The 24,501-nt window shown below is 41.5% G+C and overlaps 1 protein-coding gene and 1 long non-coding RNA gene across 2 annotated transcripts in view; one reads left to right on the top strand and one right to left on the bottom strand.

The window, feature by feature from the left end:
- RECQL5 (RecQ like helicase 5) overlaps positions 1–24,501 on the top strand; it is a 1,160,282-nt gene that overhangs the window by 86,004 nt on the left and 1,049,777 nt on the right. The window lies entirely within an intron of this gene.
- LOC122812913 overlaps positions 1–24,501 on the bottom strand; it is a 107,930-nt gene that overhangs the window by 65,647 nt on the left and 17,782 nt on the right. The gene's annotated exons all lie outside the window — the stretch shown is intronic.

The raw sequence follows: 24,501 nt of genomic DNA, 5'->3' as shown, positions 1-24,501 counted from the left end.
CATATTTATATTTGCTTAATTCATGCTGCCATCCTGTACAAATCAAACCCAGCATTATTAAAGGACAGGCAGTGAAGTTATCTTAATTCACTTCTGATGATGCTGTATTTTAACAACTTAATATTTTTAAAAAAGTTATTGGATAGGTGCTGTAAGGAAAGAAACAGGCATTTTAAATAAGATGTAAAGAACAGACATTCAAAATTTTCTCTTATATTCAGGGGATTATATTCTAGAATAACAAATTCAGAATGATCAAGTAAAAATGTTGAGTGGGTATCTGCCCTGGCTATTAGTTGTAGTGTAGATACATGCCATTAAAATATTAGAACAATTGGACCATTTAGAGGGAACATGCTGATATACTTAAAATTGTAGTTGAAAAAAAATATTTTTGTAAATACATGTCCATCTAATTTGAAGATGCTTTTAGACAGTAGTAGTCGAAGACTGACATTCAGACCATAAAGTCACTGCATCTTGGCATGTTCTTCATATTGCTCACTGCTCCAGTAGCTTTAGCTGTGTGGATTATATCGTGACAAGGATATAACAGCCAGCCAGCTTCCAAAGCTTCATGGCACCTTCCATGCACCCAGACTGTCAGACAGCTCAAGCTGAGCTGACTAAAAGTTTGGGAGCGAAGCCCTCCAGAGCTTTACTGCCCCCAAAGAGTATACCTCTCTCAGGCTTTTGAAGATTGACAGGAAGCTTGTGTTTTTCTGTGCAGATAAGTTCCCTTTGGGAAAACAACCTTCCGTTTTCTTATTTTTTTACCAATGTTTTATTACTTTTCTCTTCAGGATCCTATGTGGATCGGCAGAAATCACTTGTCACTTTACTCCATTTCATACAGACTACTCAGAGGTGATCTCTGCCTTGTGTATAAGGCAGTCTCTGACTCTGCTTTATTGGAAATGCTGCATATCCATAACTCCAGTGGCTCGCACGTTACTCACTCTAAAGACCTTAAAGGACCACTACGGGCAAATGATGAAGAAAACATATATTTTTTATCTTGCCGTGATTTACTACACCTCCCAAAGCTGCCTGCAGCAAAATAAGTACTCATTCCTAATTTTATTTTGTTTTTACTCTTGTCTGCCCTCATGGGGGCAGACATCGCGATTCCTTTGGAAAGCTAAATCTGTCCCATAATGCACAGACTGAGAACAAATAGCCCTACCATTTGTTGTCAGACTAGACTTCCATTCACTTAGAATGGAACACCTGAAGAAAACTGCCATGTTTGAGAGTCTGATGCTCATGTGTCATTGACTGGTATGCGCTGAGTTTTACAAATGTTGTTCCTACTGATGTACTACACATTCTTTGAAAGAAACTTGCAAAAATGTCAACAAATTACTGAGATAAAAAAAGACTTTTCACAAGGAGCAGTTTTGCAAGTTTCAGTTCCTGGCCAGGTTACTCCTCCCATCTCCCCTCCTTCAGTGGGCTACAGTCTCACATTTCCAGCTTTACTAGGTTCAACTATTTAGTCAGCTTTGCATGACAATAGACATAAAAAAAAATCACAGCTTGGTGTGCCACTAAATCTGTTCCCTTGTATGTCTCTATGCTTCTTCACTTCTGAATAGCATTTCCCAGGAATAAAAAAAAAAAAAAGCAAATGCATCAGTCCAGAGTTTAGGCCAGTCTATCCATTTAAAGTGTACACAGTAAAGTATTCAACTTATTATGCATTTTGGCTGCTGACATGGTTATCTTTACATAGTTATTCTCTTATAGTATAACCTGAACTTATGGTATTTAATGATAAATTTTACAACGGTTCTCAGTTTCTTAACAGTGACCTCCCAAGCCTCTGATGTGAGCTAGTACTTTTTCTTACTATTGCTTTGTCTAGTTTGTCTTAGTTGTATACCTGTAGCATGTCTCTCATCCTCTCAGCAAAAGACTCCTGGAGAAAACTTCCAAAGCAGCAGCTGTAACAGTGAAACTACACTCCAAAACAATGCACTCAAACATAGTACTGACAAACACAGGGGAATGTGTATGTCTGAATCAAGCAGTGATGAAATTGCTAGGGACTTCACTGAGCACAATTTTACTCTTAATCTCTCCATTTCATAATCCATAACATTCGCACCACACTTAAGGCACACCTCTACCTTCCACAAACACAGCTACCCACACAGCATACCAATCAAATTTAAGGCTTTTCCCACCTCTCTGCAAAACACTGCTGTAATGGCTTTGGCAAACAAATGAAAATGATTGATGGGGTTGGTTCAAGACTCCCATCCATATCTCTCAGCAGTACAGATTTTTGCAGAAAGTCCAGATTTTGTGTCTGTTTTTCATAAAATTGCAGTTTTCTGTCAAATCACCGGCAAATCATTGAACACTGAAGTCAGAAAGTTGACAGGCATTTGATTTTCAGACTTCATATCCTTAAGAAAATTCACTCTAATGCAAAACCTGTTTATCAACGTTCTAAGTTTGTAAGTGCAATATTTATAAATTGTCCCATTTTTGGGCATTTGTCCCCTGTTATTTATGGCCTTGTCCAGATTTCTTGTTCTGTGATGTTGAGAGTTATGCTGCCATCCCTTCCTACTGGATCCAGTCCACTGCACTTGCACAAGTGTCCCCCTCAGCAGGACAGCAAGCAGGTATCAGTGCAGATTTGCTTTATAGTTCTTTTGCACCACACACACACACACACACACAGTAAATCTTGTTGTCCATGTTATTTCTTCTTTTCCTTGGTTTTGTTTCTCTTACTTGTAATGTTGCTTTTACTCATTTTTTCTCCTGCCTCTCATATCTACCCTAATTATTACTTCTAACAAATACTTTTTCTTCTCTTCCCCTCCTCCTCTTTATCCACTATTTGAACTTTTCCACTCTGACATTTGCTTTATGGATAAATAATGAACGGTCATCCTTATGTCAGCACATTTCACTGCTACATAATATTGTATTTAGTCTAATAGGTTCATAGGTAGGTATTAGACTATCGGCCTAAGGGCCTAAGTAAGCCTAGCCAGCAAGTTTCCCTGGCTTATGCCACCCAAGAAAGTTATTTTCCTGTGCCACTGTCGAGCAGAGCCATAGAAGTGATTCCCGGGGTATATTCTCCCGTCTCCCATCCACGCAAAGATTTTTCTTGAAAAGTGCTAATGAGGAACTTTGCTTGACATAGATGGGTAGCTTGTTCCAGAGTATGGGAAGTCTCTGGGACAGGAATCTATCTCTCCAGCATGTCCTGTTTATTGTGGTGACGAGGTTTAGGTCCCTAGAGCATGTAGCTCAGAGGGATTGGGATTTCTTTAGGTGTAGCATGTCCAACAGCTCTGGGTTTGACATAGCTTTATATGTTAGGCAGAAATCACCTCTGAGTAGGCGATATGCTATGGAGTAAGCTGGAGTTTTTTTAGATGGTAAGTGTAAGGCATCTGTTTGAGGCCAGTAATCCTCTTTGTGAGGTACTAATGCGGCCTTTCCAGCTGCTGCAAATGTCTTGTGAGGTACATTCCAAAAGGGACGTTGTACTCTATAATGGGTCTAATGAGTGTCAAGTAAAGGGGAACAATGACCTCTTTTTTTCCTGGATGAGAACCCTTTGTGATGAGGTGTGCCACGTAGAAGGACTTCCCGACTACTGTGTGGCGATGTGATTATCAAAGGAGAGACTACTGTCCACCTGGGTCCCAAGGTCTCATCACGCATTCGGTGTTAGGTAGAATACCACCTATGTGGTAGCGCACGGGTACAGAGTTTCTTTTTACAAAAGGGCCTCACTGGGACAGATGCCTGGTAAGCCATGGCCTCAAGCTCAATGCCAAAAAGTGCATTGTCATCCCCTTTGGTAAAAACTCTGTATTCATGAACTACAACATAGGCGGTAGTATACTTAACACCAAAAGTGTGATAAGAGACCTTGGGACACAGGTGGGGCAGTATTCTCTCCTTTGATAATCACATTGCCACAGTAGTCAGGAAATCCTTCTACGTGGCACACCTCATCACAAAAGGTTTCTCATCCAGAAAAAAAGAGGTCATTGTTCCCTCTACTCATCACTCATTAGACCCATTATAGAGTACAACACTCCTTTTGGTATGTACCTCACAAGACATCTACAACAACTGGAAAGGCCACAGAAATACCTCACAAAGAGCATTACTGGCCTCAAACAGATGCCCTACGCAGACAATCTAAAAAAACTCCAGCTTTACTCCGTCGCATATCGCCTACCCAGAGGTGATCTCTGCCTAACATACAAAGCTATGTCAAACGCAGAGCATTTGGACATGCTCCACTTAAAGAAATCCCAATCTCTCCGAGCTGCACGCTCTAGGGACCTAAACCTTGTCACCACAATAAACAGAACATGCCGGAGGGATAGATTCCTGTCCCAGAGACTTCCCATACTCTGGAATAAACTACCTATCTATATCAAACAAAGCTCTTCATTAGCACTCTTCAAGAAAAATTTTGATGATTGGATTGGAAATAGGAAATTCACCCCGGGGATCACCTCTGTGGCTCTGCTCGACAGTGGCACAGAAAAATAATTTTCTTGGGTGGTAAAAGCCAGGGTACCTTTTTGGCTGGGCTTGTATAGGCCCCAGGGCCGATAGCCTAGTACCTACCTATGAACCTATACGTTCCATGGCCTTGCAGACCAAGCTCATCAGGCTAATAGGACGATAGTTCCTGGGATCAGTGGTGGCTCCCCCTTTGTGGAGTGGGGTAACTGTTGCTATGTGCCATTCAGTGGGCACAAAGCCTCATGTGAGGCTATGACTGGACATGGTGCTTAGGTGGGGAGCCAGTTCGTTCTGAAGTTCGTGTAAAATGCAGCCTTGGATGTTGTCCAGTCCCATGGATGCTGTGTTTTTGGCTTTAGAGAGTGCAGTTTTTACCTGTGTAGTTGTGATTACAGTGATTCTGCATTCTTCCTGTATAGATATGGGCCCTTTAGGGTGTGAGAGGGTGGTAAAGTTAGCACTGAACCTATCTGCCAGAATATTGGCAATATCAGTTGGTTCTGTAATTTTCATGCAGTTGTGCTGTAACTCAGAGCAGATCTGGGTGCCATTGAGATTCTTGACATAGGTATAGAATGCTTTGTGGTTGTCCTTAGAATAAGTGGTGATTTTATTTTCGTAGCTAGCTTTGGATGCTCTTATAAGGGATCTCAGCATCTTACTGAGGCTGACCAGGGAGCTCCACCACTCATGGGATTTTACTCTCTTTTGCAACAGTTACTTCCTTCTGTTGTACAGTTTGTTTATGGCAGGGGACCACCAGATTGGCTTCCTTTTTTTGGAGGATAGCTTCTTGGTTCTGTTTGGGAAAGCACGATCCATGCACTCATGTAAGTGCTTATAGAGTACATTTGTGTAGGATTCAGCAGTCGTATCTGTATTGGCCATCTGCATGGGTGTCATGAAGTTCACCACTTCTGTCTTAAGAAGCATGAAGTTGGCTATGGAATAATTATTTACTGTGGTTTCCTTAATGTGGGGTGGGGGCGGGATGTGGATATCTAGGGTGATTAGCTTATGGTCTGATCTGACCAACAAGGAGTTGACTTCGGGTGTGGAACACCGGTCATTCATGTTGGTAATGACTAGGTCTAGGATATTGTTGCCCTTGGTGGGGGTGTGGATAAGTTGATCCAGGGCACTGGAATTTATGAATTCCAGAAAGCGTTGAGCGAAGGAGTTGGTACATGAGTAGTTTTCCCAGTTAATGGTGGGGTAGTTGAAATCGCCCATTATTAAGGTGTTTAAACCCTAATATTTTTCAGTATATCAAGAAAAGAGGAGTGGGAATCCTGGAGCATGATGGGGGATCTGTAGCAAGCTACAATTTGCATTGCAGTTTTGCCCAGAGTTAGTTGCACTTGGATAACCTCGGATGCATTATGCTGAGCAACTAGCCTGGGGGTGTGGATATCCTTAATGAATATGGGCACACCTCCACCTTTGATGTTCTGGTCCAGGTTACGTGGCCGAAAAGTGTGGTATGAGTTACAGCCTGGTAGTGCAGGGGTGCTCTTTGGAGCCTTGAACCAAGTCTCAGTCACTGCACAGGTATCGATGTTCTCCATTTTAAGGAGTGCCTTGAGTGAGTGCATTTTGAGATTTAGATTGAGTAGCATTACCCTCAGTTTTTGCTTGCCTGTTCCTGTTACATTTGAAACTTGTCTAAAAAAGGCACTAAAGGGGTGGCAAGAGCCTTAGCCAGTATCCGGAATCCCATGGGTGACAGGTGCAGGCCATCTCTGGCAAAGCATCATGGTCTGTCAGCCATGTCGTCCCAGGCAGATACTGGATCCCCTTAGAATGACACCAGAAGCTTAGGCAATTGTTGAAGTCAATCATTTTGTCCTTGTACTGCGGTATAATTCTGGGCGATGGCAGAATGCGACTCAGGGCTAGGGTCATACCTCCCTGGGCTACAAGATCGGAGAGCTCTTCCATGTCTCTCTTCATGTAGTCCAAGGAGGCATGTCTCAGATCATTCACACCAACATGGACAATGACAGTGTCATATTTGTACTTGGTTGTGGAGTGACCTGAGTGCATGGGTTATGTGGCAGATCCTGGCACCTGACAGGCAGCTGACAGTAACCTTCTCCTTGTTTAGCCTGGTAAGTGGGACATCAGTGTGCCTGACTATAGAGTCACCTATGACTAGTGTGTTGGGTACGTTGTTTTGTCTAATATATTATATATGTTATAATATATATATATATATATATATATATATATATATATATATATATATATATATATTTTTTTATATATATATATATATATTTTATATATATATATATATATATATATATATATATATATATATATATATATATATATATATATATATATATATATATATGCCCATAATATCTGAATAAGTGAGTGGGATTTTCATGACAGCATCAAGGAAACATTTTCCTTCCTTCTGTTTTTTTTTTTCTTAAGTTTTGGATTTTTCTTGGTATATTGATTGATTTTTCTTAATATATTTTATTTTTTATTTATTTTCCATTTGTTTACCAGGTCAGTCCGACTGGACACAAGATGATCATTTTCATCGGAGGCTGGGGGAGAAAAGCTCCAGATACATAGTAAACAATTATAAAAAATAATAAAAATAAATTATACAAACATAGCTATTTTGTACAAAGAGCATAGAAAATATACAAGGAGTAAAATCAGAGTTTTACAATTGATGCAGCATACACAGTGGTTAGAATATTGAAAAACAATTAAACAAGATAATATACAACAAATATACAACTGCTTGAACATAAATTCAAAAAGAAGTTTCCATAGACAAACAGGGGCATAAACTAGAAATCATAACTATATTGATATGATTTATATTGCATTTATCTTGGTTTAATTATGGTATGTGTGTATTGTACGTGTCATGTGCACAAATATTTGTATTAATCTATGTATTTACAGTATATTGACAAAGTACTGGGTCACATCAGAGGCTTGGGAGGTCATTGTTAAGAAACTGAGAACTGTTGTAAAGCTTGGCATTGAATACCATAAGTTCTGGTTATGCTATAAGATAACTATGTAAAGATAACCATGTCAGCAGCCAGAATGCATTATAAACTGAATGTTTTACTGTGCACAATAAGAAATGGATAGATTGGCCCAAACTCTGGACTGATGTGCATACCTCTCAACTGTCCCAAATTCCTCGTTTTTTACCGAGTTTTGGGGTTCAAATAATGGGGTTCCACGATTCCCAAGTGACACCCCTTCATTTCCGACTTTTATTTTTATTTTTTTAACTTTCGCGCTTCCTGTGCTGACGTTATCACGTGAGCAATGACGTCAGCACCACCAGCCTGTCTGAATGCTCCAAGCTTGTATGTAGCACATATTTCCGGCTCTGGTTCAAATGCTTTTACAAGCGGGAGTCACCAGAGCCAGAAAGGAGTTACGAGTGCCTACCGAGTAGTGTGGTTTTATTTAGATTGAAGAAGCTCGCTCGCTTTGGGGGATTTTATTTAGATGAAGCTTGGGGATTTCAGTTTGCTTCGCTCGCTGTGTTATGTAGAAGTGTTCACTCGACTTTTATTTAGAGGTAAGTGGTGTGTGTGTGTGTGTGTGTGTGTGTGTGTGTGTGTGTCAGGTATGAAAAAAAAACGTGTATGCTGTGTGCCCAGCAGCATAGCTTTCTTCCCTGTCTTGTTGGATTTTGGGAAATAACTTCTTGCTTACTTCAGTGTCAAATTATGACTTTTAAAAACATGCAACATGGTTCTTGTAGTTAAATTATAGTAGCACCTGTGTGCATTGAAGGTGTAATTCACTCTCAACCATACTATTTATTACAGTTGTCAAATTTCACACATAACAAACATGAACCACAAACTGTAAACAATATTTGTCATGTGTTAATTGTTAAACCTATTGAGCAGTTGTTTGGCACGTGAAGTGACCTTGAAAGAGCACAGCTATAAGCTGACTAGACCATAATTTGTTGGAGTAAATGTAAATCTGTGTAATTAGCACACGCAGGAAAGTTGTTTGAAAGGAAATATTTCATATAATAATTTAGCTCTGTTTGTATAATCTTCTGCTAAAGTTTGAGTGTTTTATATGTCTTTTTATGAGCTAGTCTGCAATTAAGATGCTTATGCTACATCAAAGAACTGAAGCCCATAATTTATTACTAGAATGGCACTGAAACCATTATTGAAGATTTCCGTTTTCTGATAGATGGGCAAATTGTTTAGTTTTATTGCTGAATATAGTAAGCCTGTAGTGTATTTTTTTCTGTGTGTGTAGGCAAGGCAGTGTAATGTTTTTTATTATGTAGTCTGTGCAGTAAAGGAAGATGCAGATGATGGGTAACTGTGTAATCACGGATTGAGCATTGTTTTGTGTCTTCTGTTCCCTGACCAAAGGGCACCAAGAGTCAGCAGTAATTTTCTGACGTGTACGTTTTGTATGTTTTAGCTTATGGAAAGATGCTGAAAAGAATTGAACTAGATCTAGTAGTAGTACCTGTCCTGCTCATTTTTATATTTTAAATCAGTTTGTGCTTTGTTTTTGTGAGGCACTGTGATCTTTATTTAACAGCTGAATGAGCTTTACGTATTTAATGGCTGCAGGCAGGAGAATGAGCTTTACATATTAAACAAACAGCAGCATTAAATTACTGTGCGTGTGAGCTTTACTTATTTAACAGCTGCTTTTATTTATACTGTGTAAGGGCTGCAGATAAACTTGTGCTTTGTTTTATGTAAGATGCAGAGAAACTTGTGCTTTGTTTTGTGCACAGCTGCAGAGAAACGTGTGCTTTCTTTTGTGTACAGCTGCAGAGAAATGTGTGTGTGAGAATATCCCAGTTTAACCGGAATGTTTGGCTCATACTTTTGGTCTGTTAGTCTTGTTTGTGCTATAAAATGTAAAATTAAAATCCAGATGATAACTGTAGAAGTAAAGCAGTATGCACATTACAGTGTTTATGGTAAATGGGGTGAAATAGCCAAGTAATGGGATATTGGAATGGTTGCAGGAGGACTCTGCGGCCATATTTTGATTGCCTGTTCTTCAGAATGCACTTGAAATTTGGTGTCCCACAATTCCATTGGAGTGGGTGGGGTTACACAATCATGCATGCAAATGTTATGTTAATGAGCATACAGATTTGTACATATTTTTCATGGGCCTTTGTCCAGATTTTTGATGTTTCGAGGTTGAGAGGTATGCTGATGTGTGCGCTTTTTTTTATTCCTGGGGAAATGCTATTCAGAAGTGAAGAGACACATAAGGGAACAGTTTTAGTGGCACACCAGGTTGTGATTTTTTGTGTGTCTATTGTCATGCAAAGCTGACAAAATAGTTGAATCTACCCAAGCCTGAAATGTGAGACTGTAGCCCACTGAAGGGGGGGAGATGGGAGGAGTAACTTGGCCAGGAATTGAAACTTGCAAAACTGCTCCTTGTGAAAAGTCTTTATCTCAGTAATTTGTTGACACTTTTGCAAGTTTCTTTCAGAGAATGTGTAGTACATCAATAGGAACAACATTTGTAAAACTCAGCACATACCAGTCAATGACACATGAGCTGCAGACTCTCAAACTTGACATTTTTTTTCAGGTGGTCCATTCTAATTGAATATGGAAGTCTAGTCTCGCACCAAATGGTAGGGCTATTTGTTCTCACAGTCTGTGCATTGAGATAGATTTACCTTTCCAAAGGAATCACTATGTCTGCCCCCATGAGGGCAGACGAGTAAAAACAAACTAAAATTAGGAATGAATACTTATTTTGCTGCAGGCAGCTTTGGGAGGTGTAGTAAATCATGGCAAGATAAAAAAAATGTTTTCTTCATCATTTGCCCATAGTGGTCCTTTAACCTGTTGTGACATTAATAGAGTCTGCTGAAGGGACAGATTTGTATCTCAGAGGCACACCTATGGAACAGACTCACAATTCATGTAAAGCAAAGCACCTCTTTGGCCCACTTAAAGCAAAGTCTGGACTACTGGATGGGTAACCATAACTTTACCCCGGGGGTTCCACCTGTTTTTCCTAAGGACAGAGGCAATAACTGATCATGGAAACAAGGACAGAACTTAGCTAGGCTTGTAAAGGCCTTAGGGCCATTAGCCTAGTAACTTTTATGATCCTATGATTAAACTAGGAGGGTTGTATTTTAACGGATTGTTTCCAGATGCTAATGCACTTTTAAACAGAGCAGTTGTTTTTGTCTGTTTAAAAGTAGTGTTATCTAAATGATAATTTCTCCACAGACAATTGTTTAAAGTTCTTAGGCTACTATAGTGTTTGAAAGTGCTTTTTACTGTTTTTTTTTTTTTCTGTCAAAAAAGTAACTTTTTTGTGCACTAGTAGTTTTGCTTGCATTGTTGTTTGGTTTTCCCCATGATAGAGGCACCATTTTCAGCTTGACCATGGAACTTCCACAGTCGGAACTTCTTCCTACCACTAAAAAGAAAAAAGTTAAGCAAACAGCCATTTCCACCACAGCAGACTAGCAGTTTGCATCAGCTGCAGGTGGGTGACTCTGCTGTGGCCATTTGTTGTTCCTCAGACCACTCATCTTTTACTACAGATCCCTGTAATGTAGCACCTACAGTCACTGTGGACCGGGGGTTAGCCACATCCTCTGAGGCTTTTGGGGTCCCCTCATTGGGCAAGGGAGAACCACTCTTGTCGGTCCTGGGAAAGAAACAGGGAAAGTTTCCCTGTTGCACCCATCCCCTGCCATTAGTTTCCTGTCAAAAAGAAACAGAAAACCAAGCATGCATCTACTACTTATCAAATTTCTTTGGATAGCAGTAGTTTACTGTGACTGGCACAGGGTTTGACTCTGTTGCTCCTTCTTGTAGAGTAGTTTCCGGTAAAAGAAATAGGAATGCTGCCTTTTCTGAAGAGATTCAGGATTCTGAATATGAATAGGAAGATGCATTAATGGATTCAGAGTTTTGTTCTCAAATTTCTGATAGACTCTTGAGGAAAGCTCATTTTCTATGTGAGACTATTGCTAGAATGTGCCAGTGTTTTCAGTGGGAGAAATGCTATGGATTGTTACAGAAGGAGTTTCCAGAACTTACACCCATTCCTCCTGTCCTGTCTGCTTTAGAGAATGTGTGTCATATTGCCTGCAATTTTTGATAGTCAGACAGCTGTCCCTAAAAAGGCTGATATGATGTATAAAGTTCCTCAGCATTTTAAATTTTTATGTACCTTCCCTAACATAGCATTAGTTGACTTCTGTGCTGCTAATCACTTAATTAATTCTAATCATACCCTTTCTAATAAAGATGAGAAAATTATTGATAGGTATGGTAAAAAGAGTGTATACTTCTACAGCTTTCAACTTTAGAATCTTAAACTCTCAGGCTTATATGTTTATTCTGACATGTTCTGAAAGTATAAGGATTTTTATCTACAGTTTCTTCTCGTGAAGTAAAATCTGCTTTAAATAACTTAGTTTCTTCTTTTGCACAGGTCACTACTCAATGTTTGCATTATGTGTATGACTCTGTTACTTCTTCAGGGCAATGGCCACTGGTGCAGCTTTAAGGAAGTCTGATTGGTTGCATTCTCAGAATCTTCCGGATGATAAAAATGTGATTTTAAATTCTTCCTTGAATAGAGATTGTGTTTGGCCCCTGTCCTGCAGAGGTGATCAAAAAGTGTGATGAAAGGGGCAAGCTTATCCAGGGAGTCTAAGATTTTTCAGCCTTTCTTTTCCAAATTGTCCAAGGGATTTTCTTTCTCCTCATCCAATTTTGACAAAAAAAAAACAGAATAAAAATTCTCTGCAGAATTCAGGTAACAGACATTTAAGAAGTGGCAAGGAGGTTCCAAAAAGAAGTCTCAACCGCCCTCCCCAAACAAACCAAGGACACTCCCAGTAAGTCTGACTATTCAAGAGACCTTGTGACCCCCCTCCCACCCTGGCCCTGTTTCTTTTCCAGAAAGTCCAAATCTCCATTTTCCCATTTGGCAACAGATTGTTTCAGACAAATTGGTTTTGAAAATTATTTATCAGGGTTACAGATGGCAGTGGGAGGAAATTCCTCCTTTACAGGGGTCATTCCTCATCCTGCGGATCAAACTGTTTTGTTTGTTCCTTTTCTTCATCATATGCTGTCCCAAAGAGTGATAAAACCAGTTCCTCCTTCCCAGAGGGTGAAGGGGTTTTATTCAAAAATGTTCCTAGTCCCAAAGAAAACATTTGAGTACCAATTCTGGATCTTTCTTTCCTAAACATGTTTTGTGGTATTACCCAAATTGAAAATGATGTCACTTCTTCTGTTGCCTCTTCTTCCTTTCTCAAGTTTCTTGGTAACATTAGTCTTAAAAGATACTTATCACATCCGTATTCATCCAGACTTTAGGTGTTTCTTAAGGGTTTTTTGTTTCTGGATCACATTATCAGTTCTCTGCCTCACCCTTTTGACTATCCACTGCATTAAGAGTGGTCACAAAGTGTCTGTCTCCAGTTATAGCTTATTGCAGGCTACGGGCAGCCACCTCTTTCTGTTTTTAGATGACTTGCTTGTTTTTGCAGAGTTTTGTTCAAAATGTCAGGGATCTCTGTGTTAGGTGAGAGATCTTTTGCACAAGCTGGGATTCCAAGAGAACATTCAAAAGTCCTTCTTGACTCCCTTGTACATGATTGTGATGTTCATCGTGTTTCACTGTTGCAGTCATTACATTTGGGTAATCTGCTAGCAGGTTGCCCTCAGTTGGCCTGATTAACAAAGTCTTGGGTTCTGTGTCGGTTACTGTCCCTTCTTCCATGACGTCAGGGGGATAAAACATGCAGCCGACGCCATTACATTAGTCTTTCTTGCCGCACGGTGCCCGAAGCAGAAGCAGTTCGCAAGTGCCGGTCGGCCGACTCCTGAAATTTTTGTTTTCGAGTTTCAGAACCAAAGTCTTCAACTTAAAGCTAAGTACCCCATTGGGGAAACTTTTTCTTGCTCCTTACCGATGTCAGTAAAAGTTAATAATTGCATTTCTTGTGGGAAGCAATACCTCATAAGGATTTTCATTTGTACTGTATTCGTTGCCTAGGCCCTGACCACGACGTACCTTGCTGTCAGTTTTGTGCTTTATTTAATCAGCGCACTATCCATCGTCGGTACATTTTTGCTTCAAAATATTTCGGTTCTCTGTTTAATTGTCCAGAAATGTCGGTTAGCCATCCGACTACCGGAATACCAAAAAAAAAACGCAAAGAGAAAGAGACAGGCCGTTGAGATCCAAAACTGTTGACGCTTCTCCTAAGCCAGTTGCCAGTTCACTGGTACTCAGTGAGGCGCTTTCACAACCCCTGATACCCACTGCTTCTGATTCGCAGGCCTCTCCTGAGACCCATTCGGAGTCCGGTATGCTGCGAGATGCTTCACATATGGAACCCGCGGATGTCTCTACCTTGGATGGGTCCAGAGCCGCTGAGCAGGCACCGGCTTCTGAGGGTGTATTCAGGCCTACAGACTTGGATATTAAACCAACTCCAACTTCAGTGCCAAGGCCTAAATCTCAATCTATGTCTAAAAAACCGACGCCCAGGCCACATGTTTAGGCCCCTATACCTAAAAAACAAATTATCAAAATGGCTGAAGATTTAATTACTCTAATCAGGGGTACTCAAACCCCCCCTCCCCCTTCCAAGAGGCCTAGGATTGAATTTGACTATGAATCTTCTGACTCTTCTAGTAATCTGGATTTGTCCATACCTACTTATGAGGACTCTAATGCAGAGGAATCCATTCCCTCTGCTTCTCTCCCTGAGGATTTCTCTTTTGGGGAAACTTTACATACCTTAAGGGAGCATTTCCACTGGGAAAGTCAGGATTTCTCTGAATCCAAGAAGAGACTTAGGAATTTCCGCCTTCTTCCTCAGCATAGGCCTTTGGCTATACCTCCTGTTGTAGATATTGTTGATGTGTTTTCGGAATCCAGTATGGCCCCTGATTCCTTGCTTCCAGCCCCTAGCAAACCAGGCAGGTACTACAGGGTTCTTAAGTCCCACAAATTCCTTTTCAAAAATCCTGTTGCGGACCCTGAAACCATTTCTCAGGGACCCAAGGGCATTTCGGCTTTTACTGCTAAAAATCCTACCCCTTCTGATAGAGACTCCAGGGCGCTGGATAGATGGGGTAAAAAGGTTTATACGTCTGCAACCTTAGCAATCAAGGCTTTAAACTGTCAATTCCATATGCTAAAATATCAGCAGCATATCATGGGACTGCTTAAACAGAAAATAATGTTGATTTCTGAATGTGTGGAGAATAAAGATTTGCAGGATTTATTGCATTCAGCTGAACAAGTTGGCAAACATACTTTGCAATGTGGTTTTGATTCCTTAGAGGCCTCTTGTAGGGCTACTGTTACTGGGTCTGTGCTTAGAAGGCATGCTTGGCTTAAGGAGCAATCTCTCCCTGATCATGTTAAAGCAAAACTTTTGGATGCTCCTTTACAGCAGGACTGCTTATTTGGTAATAAGGCTGAAGAAATTTAAAAAAAAGATGGAAGATAAAGCTAAATCTATGCAAACTGTGAAAGATTTCTTACAAGTGCAACCTTTTAGATTTAGTTGACATTGGCCTACGAAGAACTGGTCCTTTCCAGCTCCTTCCAGAGCCACTACAGCCAAATCCAGACATTCCAAAACCACCAGGTTTTAGTCCCAAGGGACTTTCAGGACTAAGCATTGGGGTGCTTCCTCTTCCAAATCTGGAAGCAACAAGGCACCACCCTGTGGTAAACGGTCTCAATGACTTCCCTTTGAAATTACCAAGCACTTACCTCTTAGCCGCCCCTTTGGGGGGAAACTGGCTCTTCACTCAAGAAACTGGTAACTTATAACCCAGGACAAATGTGTTTTAAATATAGTGTCCCAGGGATACAGGTTTCATTTCCACATGCTGCCAACACCAAGCGGGTGGCCAGACCTGCCTCCAAATCAGTGGGCAGAGGCTCAGAAACAAGTACTTTCCCTCCTAAACATGGGGGCTATTCAGCTAGTACCAGAAGAGGAAAAGGGACAAGATTTCTATTCCAGACTTTTCCTGGTACCCAGAAAAGACAAATCATGGCGTCCAATTCTGGACCTGTCTACTCTAAACACCTTTCTGGACATTTCAAAATTCAAGATGCTGACTCTTCACCAGTTACTTCCTATGCTAGGCAAGGATGCCTGGTTGGCAACTCTCTACTTAAGAGGCTTACCTGCATATCCCAATCAGGGAATCTTGCAGAAGATTCCTACACTTCAAAGCTGGCTGCATGCAGTACCAGTTCTCTGCACTGCCCTTTGGCTTGTCTATGGCACCCAGGGTATTCACAAAGTGCCTGGCTCCAGTAATTGGATTTTGCAGGCAAAGAAATATTCAAATATATCCATACCTGGACGATTGTCTAATTCAGGCAGAAAACCAGGCCCTTCTTCTACAACATCTGGCGTTTGTAAAAAGACTTCTAAACTTTCTAGGGTACACCATAAATGAAAATAAATCTCAACTGGTGCCCTCTCAAAAAATTACATTCCTGGGTGCAAGCTTGAATACAACTGCCCAGATGGCTATCCTTGCGCCAGAAAAACAAATTAATTTGGTGACTTACTTCAAACAGGCGGCCACAAAAACCCTGCTATATGCAAGGCAAATACTGCAAGCCTTGGGGTTCATGGCCTCATGCATTCTTCTAATTCCATATTGCAAAACTATATGAGGAAACTTTAGTGGTACTTAAAAAGTTTATGGAGTCAGCATTGTCAGAGTCTGGAAACAATGATTCCTGTCATACCTTGCCTGCGCCTAGAGTTCCTATGGCGGGCAGAGGCCTGCCACCAAAACAAGGGACTGCCAATCACACCACCCCCTGCCGCCCAAACCCTAACTACAGATGCATCAGACTATGCATGGGGGGGCTCATCTGGCAGGGAGGTGCATTCAGGGCAAATGGAGTCCAAATCAAATGCACCTTTATATCAACCAAAAAGAAATACTAGCTGTACAGTATGGACTAACAGCCTTCAAGGACTACCTTCATCCAAGACGATTACTGATAAAGACAGACAACACCACGGTTATGTGGTACATAAACAAGCAGGGGGGGGGGGTACACATTCCTACCCCCTCTGCAGACTAGCCATGGCTTTGTGGAACACGGCCTTGAGCTACCAAGTACAACTACAATCTCAATTCCTGCCAGGAAAGCAGAATGTTCTGGCAGACGAACTAAGCAGAAATCTCATGGACCCTCACAACTAGAAACTGGAACCACGGATTTTTAACATGTTGACACGCAAATGGGGGAGCCCAGACATAGATCTTTTTGCCTCACCCCAGAACTATCAGTTGGACAAATGTTGCACAAGAACTCATCACAAAAAAGCCTGGAAAGTGGATGCTTTGTCCTTCAGCTGGAAAAACCTATCAGTCTATGCCTTCCCCCCTCTGCCTTTGCTCTCCAATCAGGACAAACCAAAAATGATTTTGATTGCTCCAGACTGGCCTCGCCAGCACTGGTACCCACTCCTGTGCAGTGTCACACATTTCTCCGTGGCACCTGCCTCAGACACCTTCCTTACTGTCTCAGCAGGAGAACCAAATTCTGCAACCTCAGCTCCAAACATTGAATCCTGCAGCTTGGCTAATCTCTTAAATTCACCCTTAGCATCCCTCAGCAAACCTGTGATGGATGTCATTTTGGGGGCGAGAAGACCTAGTACTAGAAAATCTTATGCTGACAAATGGAAAATATTCTGTGTCTGGAATCAATCTCAAGGGATGAGCACAGCAGTGCCCAGTTTACCTCAGATTTTGCAATACTTAACTGAAATGCTTCATAAGAGCCTGTCTTCCATAAAAATCCATGCCTCAGCCATTTCAGCTCATTACAACACAGACCCCACTCTCTTCTCTCATCCTCTTCTAAATCAGTATCTCAGAGGGGGGCCAAAAACTTGAGACCACCCAGGAGAGCTCCAACCCCTGCCTGGGACCTTAACTTTATATTGGAGAAACTCACTGTACCTCCTTTCGAGCCAGCTGCTATTGCAGACTTAAAATTTCTTTCCTGGAAAACAGCCTTCCTTTTAGCAATCACTTCAGCTAGAAGGATATCTTAATTACAGGTCCTTATGGCAGTGGAGCCTTTCATCATCTTTCATGCGGACAGGGTGTCGCTCAGGACCAATCCATCATTCATGCCCAAGGTGGTGTCCAGTGTGGCTCTTAATCAGTCCATTCATTTGCCAACTTTCTTTCCCAATCGACAGAACAAGAGCAAGTGGATTCTGCATTCATTGGATGTACATAGACAACTTAGATTCTACTTGGACAGGACCAAGTCTCGAAGAAAATCTGAACAACTGCTGGTAGCATTTGCTGCAGGGGCAGAGGGGAAGGCTATTTCAAAGCAGACCATTTCTAAATGGATAAGCCATTGCATTCATTTCTGTTATAAGCACCATGGAAAAACCTATCCCCCAGGGGATCAGATCTCATTCCACCAAGGCTGCATCTACTTCAGCAGCCTTTGTCAGAGGTGTTCCTACCAGGGGTATTCTAGAAGCTGCTACCTGGAGCTCGGTTTATACTTTCACTCCCCATTTGGGGGGCGCCTGACATCTGGGGCAAGAAAAACTGATATAATGGCGTCGGCTGCATGTTTTATACTCCTGACGACCTGACATCATGGAAGAAGGGACAGCAAACGACGCAGGACCCAAGACTTTGTTAATCAGGCCGACTGGGGGCAACCTGCCAGCAGATTACCCAAATGTAATGACTGCAACAGTGAATACACTCGAACATCTACATCTACGGTAAGTGTACACAACTGTGCTTTCCTGGGAGTACATGATTGTGTTCCTGGGATGTCAGCTAGTCACCTCAGTTCAAGCAGCTTTTCTTCCACAGCAATCTAATAAGACACCCGAGATATTCTGACAGATTTCTACTACAAGTCACAAAAACTAACAGTTCTGGAGATTCTCTTCTCCATTCGGATCTCCAGGACTTCGAACTCGACCTCTCAGCACATCCTAACCACTGCTAATCCCTGTCAGTTAAAAATAGCTTCTCAAGTCTCACCTAACTAACTGCGGGCTTTGCTCTTGTCTACCGCCTGGCTGATTATTATCCCTCCTGCACTGTAGACTTCACGCTTACACCTTTATTACCTCCTCATTAGATTTTTATTCTCTCTGCCTGATATAATCCTAACACTTCTCACTTATTATTTCCTTCATAGATCTATCCTACATTCTCTTTCTCTGGACTCCCTACCTATTCCACTTACTCTCATCCTAATTTTTCCTTCTCTGATCCATGCAATAAATCAACTATCTTAATTTCTGTACAATACCTCAGTGTTGATTTTCATACAGTAGATTGGTGTATCTACCTAACTCACAACACTCTAAGCAAATCCTGTATTATCCATTATATGTAAATGCTTTGCCATTAATATGTATTTTAATGTTTTTTTATATACAATATGTGTTTATTTGTACTTTCAATTGCTGTACTTTATACTAGAACTGATTTGTTATGTTTTGCTTTTCTCTTGTATCTATTGGAGCTTTTCTCTCCAAGCCTCCACTGAAAACGGACATCTGCCTGGTCAGACTGTCCTGGTAAACAAATGTCAAATAAATACATTTAGAGCTCTTTCTAAGGTTTTCTATTCAGACTTCTGTCACTGCAAGGGACATCCTCAGGATTTTGGGTCTCATTCCATCAATGATTCTCACGATACCACTGGCAAGACACCACATGAGAAAGATACAGTGGTATCTGAAGTGTCTTTGGTACTTTGCCATCCCCATAATGCCTTTTTAGGCAGTGTCCCAAGGGCAAAATTCCCAACGTAAAAACTCCATCTAAAAACAACCTCAAGGTTATGCTGCTAAACGGTTGGAGTCTTAACATGAAACTGCACTCACTGAAAGCTCTTCCCTCACCTTGGAAGATGTAGATATTTGTGCAGTCATGGAGACCTGGTTCAAGGCTGTGGAGAGCATCCAGCCATATCGGGTTACACCTCCTTCCACATGTTCAGACCACAATCTGAAGGCATGAAAACTGAAGGAGGTGGTTTATCAATATTCATTAAAGATAAATATACATCCAGATTGGTTAAACAGTATGATTCCCTGGAGATACTTAATGTGCAATTAACTGTTGGTAGGACACCTATTCAAGTCATTGCCAGTTGCAGAACCCCCTCCATGGATCAGGACACCCACTCTGCCAATTTGGATCTACTTGAGTCTATCAAGATACGTCTGAACACCTTGGTTTTGGGTGACTTTAAATACCCATCCATTGACTGGATAAGTTACTCATATTCAAACTCACTTGCCCAAAGGTTCCTCAACTTTGTTAACTGCAATACCCTGGCCCAGCTGGTTGACACCCCCACAAGAGTGCCATCATCCAAGATCTGGTGCTTACCAATATGAGGGAACCACTGTAGCACCAACACTGTGAGGTCTTCCCTGGTGAGATCTGACCACATATCAGCCTCTTCCTAAGTAACTGTCACACCTGACCCCCCTCCCCAAGCAGCAACTAAAAAATATCCCCAAAGCAGATTATAACCTCTTACGGGATGTTATAAATAGCTTCACTGCACCTCCCCCCTTAGATGGAACTGGCAACTAAGCAGAGTTCTGCACCAGTGCTTTATGCAAACACCTGTATAACTGCATTGACTCTGCTGTACCTGATAGGACAAAAACAAGCTCCTCAAGGAAGAGTAAACCTGCCTGGTGGACAACTGCCATTAACAGACTTTACAATAAGAGGAAGACATCGCTGTCTAACAGTAAGAGGGAACAAGTCCTAAACTGGTAACACCCCCTCCTCAGATTAAACAAACTAATACGACTTCTTGTGAAGTCCTCCAAAGTAAACTATCAATCTAGATTAGCTTCCTCAACTAAAGACAACCATAAGGCGTTCTTTAGTTACATCCATATAATAAATCCACATATACTGAGCCTTTGGACATAGCTAACCTGTTGGCCAACAGGTTCTGAGAAAACTTCACTTCCCTGTCCCTGCCACATGTACCCCATGACATCCCTACCACCTGTACCCTACCTTGGATCTCTAAAGAGTAGGTTGTAAACGCCCTCTCTAAGGCCAAAAACACAACATCTAAGGGACCTGATGACATACCAGGCAGCATCCTACATGGGCTCCAACAAGAATTATCAACAGCATTTGGTATTCTTTTCAATCATAGTCTATGCACTGGCTTCATCCCAGCTGAATGAAAAACAGCCAGTTATTCCCTTGAACAAATGTGGTACCTCCACTTACCCCAGGAACTGTACACCTATTAGCCTGACCGGCATTATCTGTGAGGCCATAGAGCAAATAATTATGGACCTTGTCAACAAAGATATAGTTAATCTCCAAACACCTGACCCTCAGTTTGGATTTGTCAAATTGAGATCATGCCTGTTAAACCTGCTGGACATCTTCGAGATAGTCACCAAAGCCCTGGACGAGGGGAAATCTCTGCATACGGCCTATCTAGACATAGCCATGGCTTTTAACACTATCCCTCACTCACACATCATTGCCAAACTCACCCAGCTAGGTACACCACAAACTCAGAACCACAAAGAAATCAAACCAAGTAAATGCAGTAGAACCAGCAGAGAAACAGTCCACGCCAACCAAAGTATAATCCAACCGTTTGAGCACTTTTGTCAGCTCCGTCACCTGACTTCTTCAGAATAGGTTCTTCACGATTTTCCCACTGAAACGGTTCTGAGAGATAATATTAGATCTCAGTGGTCTCGAGCAGCAGGTCTGCAAGCTGAAAAAGCCTTTTATCCGCTATGCAGACATGGAGTACTGGTGTAGTGCAGTTTCATGAACTTTGAACTCTGATGCTCATATGCGCATAAGCTGCAAGGAGCATGGAACTAGATTGTTGCAAAAAAAAGGGAGGTGACTATGCAGATAGAGAGCCAAGCAAGCGACGACTTCATTTCCTGGTTCTGCGAGTCCTAGTGAGCTCTCGTCGCATAGACTCCCACTTCATGTCAAAAGGAGCACCTCACTGGCCCTCTTCAAACACAGTCTGGACGATTGGATGGGTAACCGTAAATTCACCTTGGGGGTTCCACCTGTATCCCTCTTGGACAGGGGCAATAGATGTAGATCGTGGAAATAAGGGTAGAACTTGACTAGGCTTGTAAGGGCCTTAGGGCCATTAGCCTAGTGTAACTACCTATGATCCAGCATCAGCAACCTTTATCTTTTCAGATCCCAGTAGTGGCATTTGTCAGAAGAGAAATCACTTGTTGGAGGCAGCAGATATTCTTAAATTAAGGTCTTCCCCTCCTCCCCCACTGCTGCAAAGCAGTCAGTAACCACAGATGCTTCAGACTTTGCTTAGGGAGCAGTTTCAAGAGAGAGACATGGGTAGGGGGTGTGGGACACCAAGGATAGATGCAAGCACATAAATACCAAGGAGAGGGTCAATATTATATGTTCGAAGTCTAAAAACTTCGAGTCTCATATGATTGACTCCATATGAGCGAAGTTTTCAAACTTTGAACGTACAATATAAACAAACTAAAACTAAAAAAACCTACCTGAACGCTCTATGCAGGGGGGCAAGCCCCCTTGCACCCTCCACACCCCCCGCTACTTAAATATACCAACTTCGAGATCGCACTACATTGAAGTGAAGGGAAATATTCCCTACGGCGATCTTCGTTGTAACGTTCAATGTTTGAAAACTTCGCTCATATGATGTCGATCATATGAGAATAGAAGTTTTCAAACTTACAATATAAAACCTTAAGGAGATGCTTGCCCTGATAAGGCACTCAGTTCTCTGAACCATCTTTGGTCCCCGGAGCCTCTTCAAGTGGTTACAGACAATAACACAGTGATATAGTTCATCAACAAGCATAGGGGAACAAGGTTGTACCCCCCTTTGCAGACTAGTCATGTTAGCTTGGGATATAGGTTCACAGTACAGTCTCACTCTACAGGCATCCTACATTACGTCAGAGAAGAATTATGTGGCAGACAGAATGAGCAGGAGCAGGGCAGACCCTCACAAATGGAAAATAGATGTGGGAGTCTTCCAAAATTTAATCCATCTATGGGAAATTCCTCAAGTAGACCTCTTTGCCCCTTCTCTGAACAATCAACTGGCAAAATTCTGTTTGAGGACTCCATGCAAAAAGTCCTGGAAGACAGATGCCTTGTCTTTTTATTTGGACAAGAATGTTCCTCTATAACTTTCCACCCTTTCCATTAATATCCAGGGTACTTCTGAAGATTCAGAAGGAATTCCCCAATATCATTGTGGTATGGTAACTCCCTTCTGACCCAGGCAACCTTGGCTGTCCTTTCTTTTGGAAATGGCAAAGGACAAGTAGTACAAGCTTCCTCTCAGAATGGATGTACTCACACAATGGCAGAGTATCTGATACACCCTGACATCAGTCATCTTCAATTGCCTGCCTAGATGATAAGGTCTTAATTCCTTTTAGGCACAGGTACTAAAGGAAGCAAAAAAGCCTGCTACTTGAAAATATTAAATTAGCAAATGGCAAAGGTTCTCTAGTTGGTGGCAAGCAACATAACCAACACCTGTTCAGGGCTAGTTGTTCTCTGGTTTTACAATATTTGTGTGAGTTGCTATCCTTTGGCCTTTCTTATTTCTCTATAAGAGTTAATTTATCAGCCATTTCAGCATTTCTGCCCATGGAACCCCTTTTTTCAAGGCACTCTCATGTCAAAATGTTCTTTAAAGAGTTTTTGCATAAGAGGCCTCCAACTAAATTGGTGGCCCCTCCTTGGGATCTTAATTTTTTGTTAGAGAAGCTAACACTTCCTCCATTTGAACCAGTTAATCTGACTGACTTGAGGTTCTTAACATGGAAACAATTTTATTGATTGCTCTGATCTTTGCAAGAAGGGTATCTTGAGTTGCAAGCTCTTATGGTGAGTTAACTCTACCTCATTTTCGACAAGGACAGGATTTCTTTGAGAACTAATCCTCCCTTTATGCCTAAAATGGTATGCGAGTATACTTGTCAAACTATCCATCACCCTATTTTCTTTCTTGAACCTGAAAATAAGGGAGAAAGGAAGCTCCATACCATGGATGTCCACAGGTAACTCGGGTACTATCTTGACAGAACTAAATCATTCAAGTCATCAGATCAGTTGTTCATTTCTTATGAAAGTAAGAAGGAACAATGGGTGTCAAAACAGACTATTTCCAAATAGTTCTCTAAGGCTATTATATTTTTTTATACTAACCATGAGAAATCTGTTTCCGGCAGGGTCAAGGCCCACTCTACAAGGACCTTGGCTTTGAAAGGGTTGTATTCTAGAAGTATTGTAGAAGCTGCTACTTGGTTTTCTGTACATACTTTTAGAAAGCACTGTAAGCTGAATTCCTTCTCTAGGTGTAGATCGTGCTTTGCTAGGACCATTCTCTAGGAAGCTGCTGTGTAACAGTAGATGTTGGAATAATGACTGCTACAGTAGCCACTCCCCTGTCTTCATTCCCTTTGTTGTTTTTTTGTCTTTCTTTATGCCAGGGTGTGGACATTATTTATTTATTTTTTTTGCTATTCCTAGCCTTGCCCTTTCAGGGCTCAGCCTCTCTTTTTGCTGGCAGGAAAGCTCTGAAAGGCTTTGCATCCAAAGTTGTCTTTTAGTCCGCTAAGCTTGAGCCACTTGACAGTTTGGGCATGTGGAAGGTGCCCTGAAGCTTTGGAAGGTGGCTGGCTGGATATAACCCACATAACTAAGGCTACTGCAGCAGTGATCATTCGAAAATGTACATGTTATGGTAAGTTCAACTTACACAGATGTACTTTCCGCCATCCCTGCACGTGTATCAGTATTGGATTTTATGTAGTGATACCAGGACATAACGGGTCTGTTGGAGCAAAAAACATAATTGTTTAACTTATTTAGATTTATGATGCATTTTAAGTAGGTG

The sequence above is a fragment of the Protopterus annectens genome, chromosome 10.part0 (genome assembly GCF_019279795.1).
Source record: "Protopterus annectens isolate FY-2018-M chromosome 10.part0, PAN1.0, whole genome shotgun sequence".
In the NCBI taxonomy this organism is placed as follows: domain Eukaryota; kingdom Metazoa; phylum Chordata; order Ceratodontiformes; family Protopteridae; genus Protopterus; species Protopterus annectens.
The sequence above is the reverse complement of the archived record's forward strand: the minus strand, read 5'-3'. Positions and strand labels throughout refer to the sequence as shown.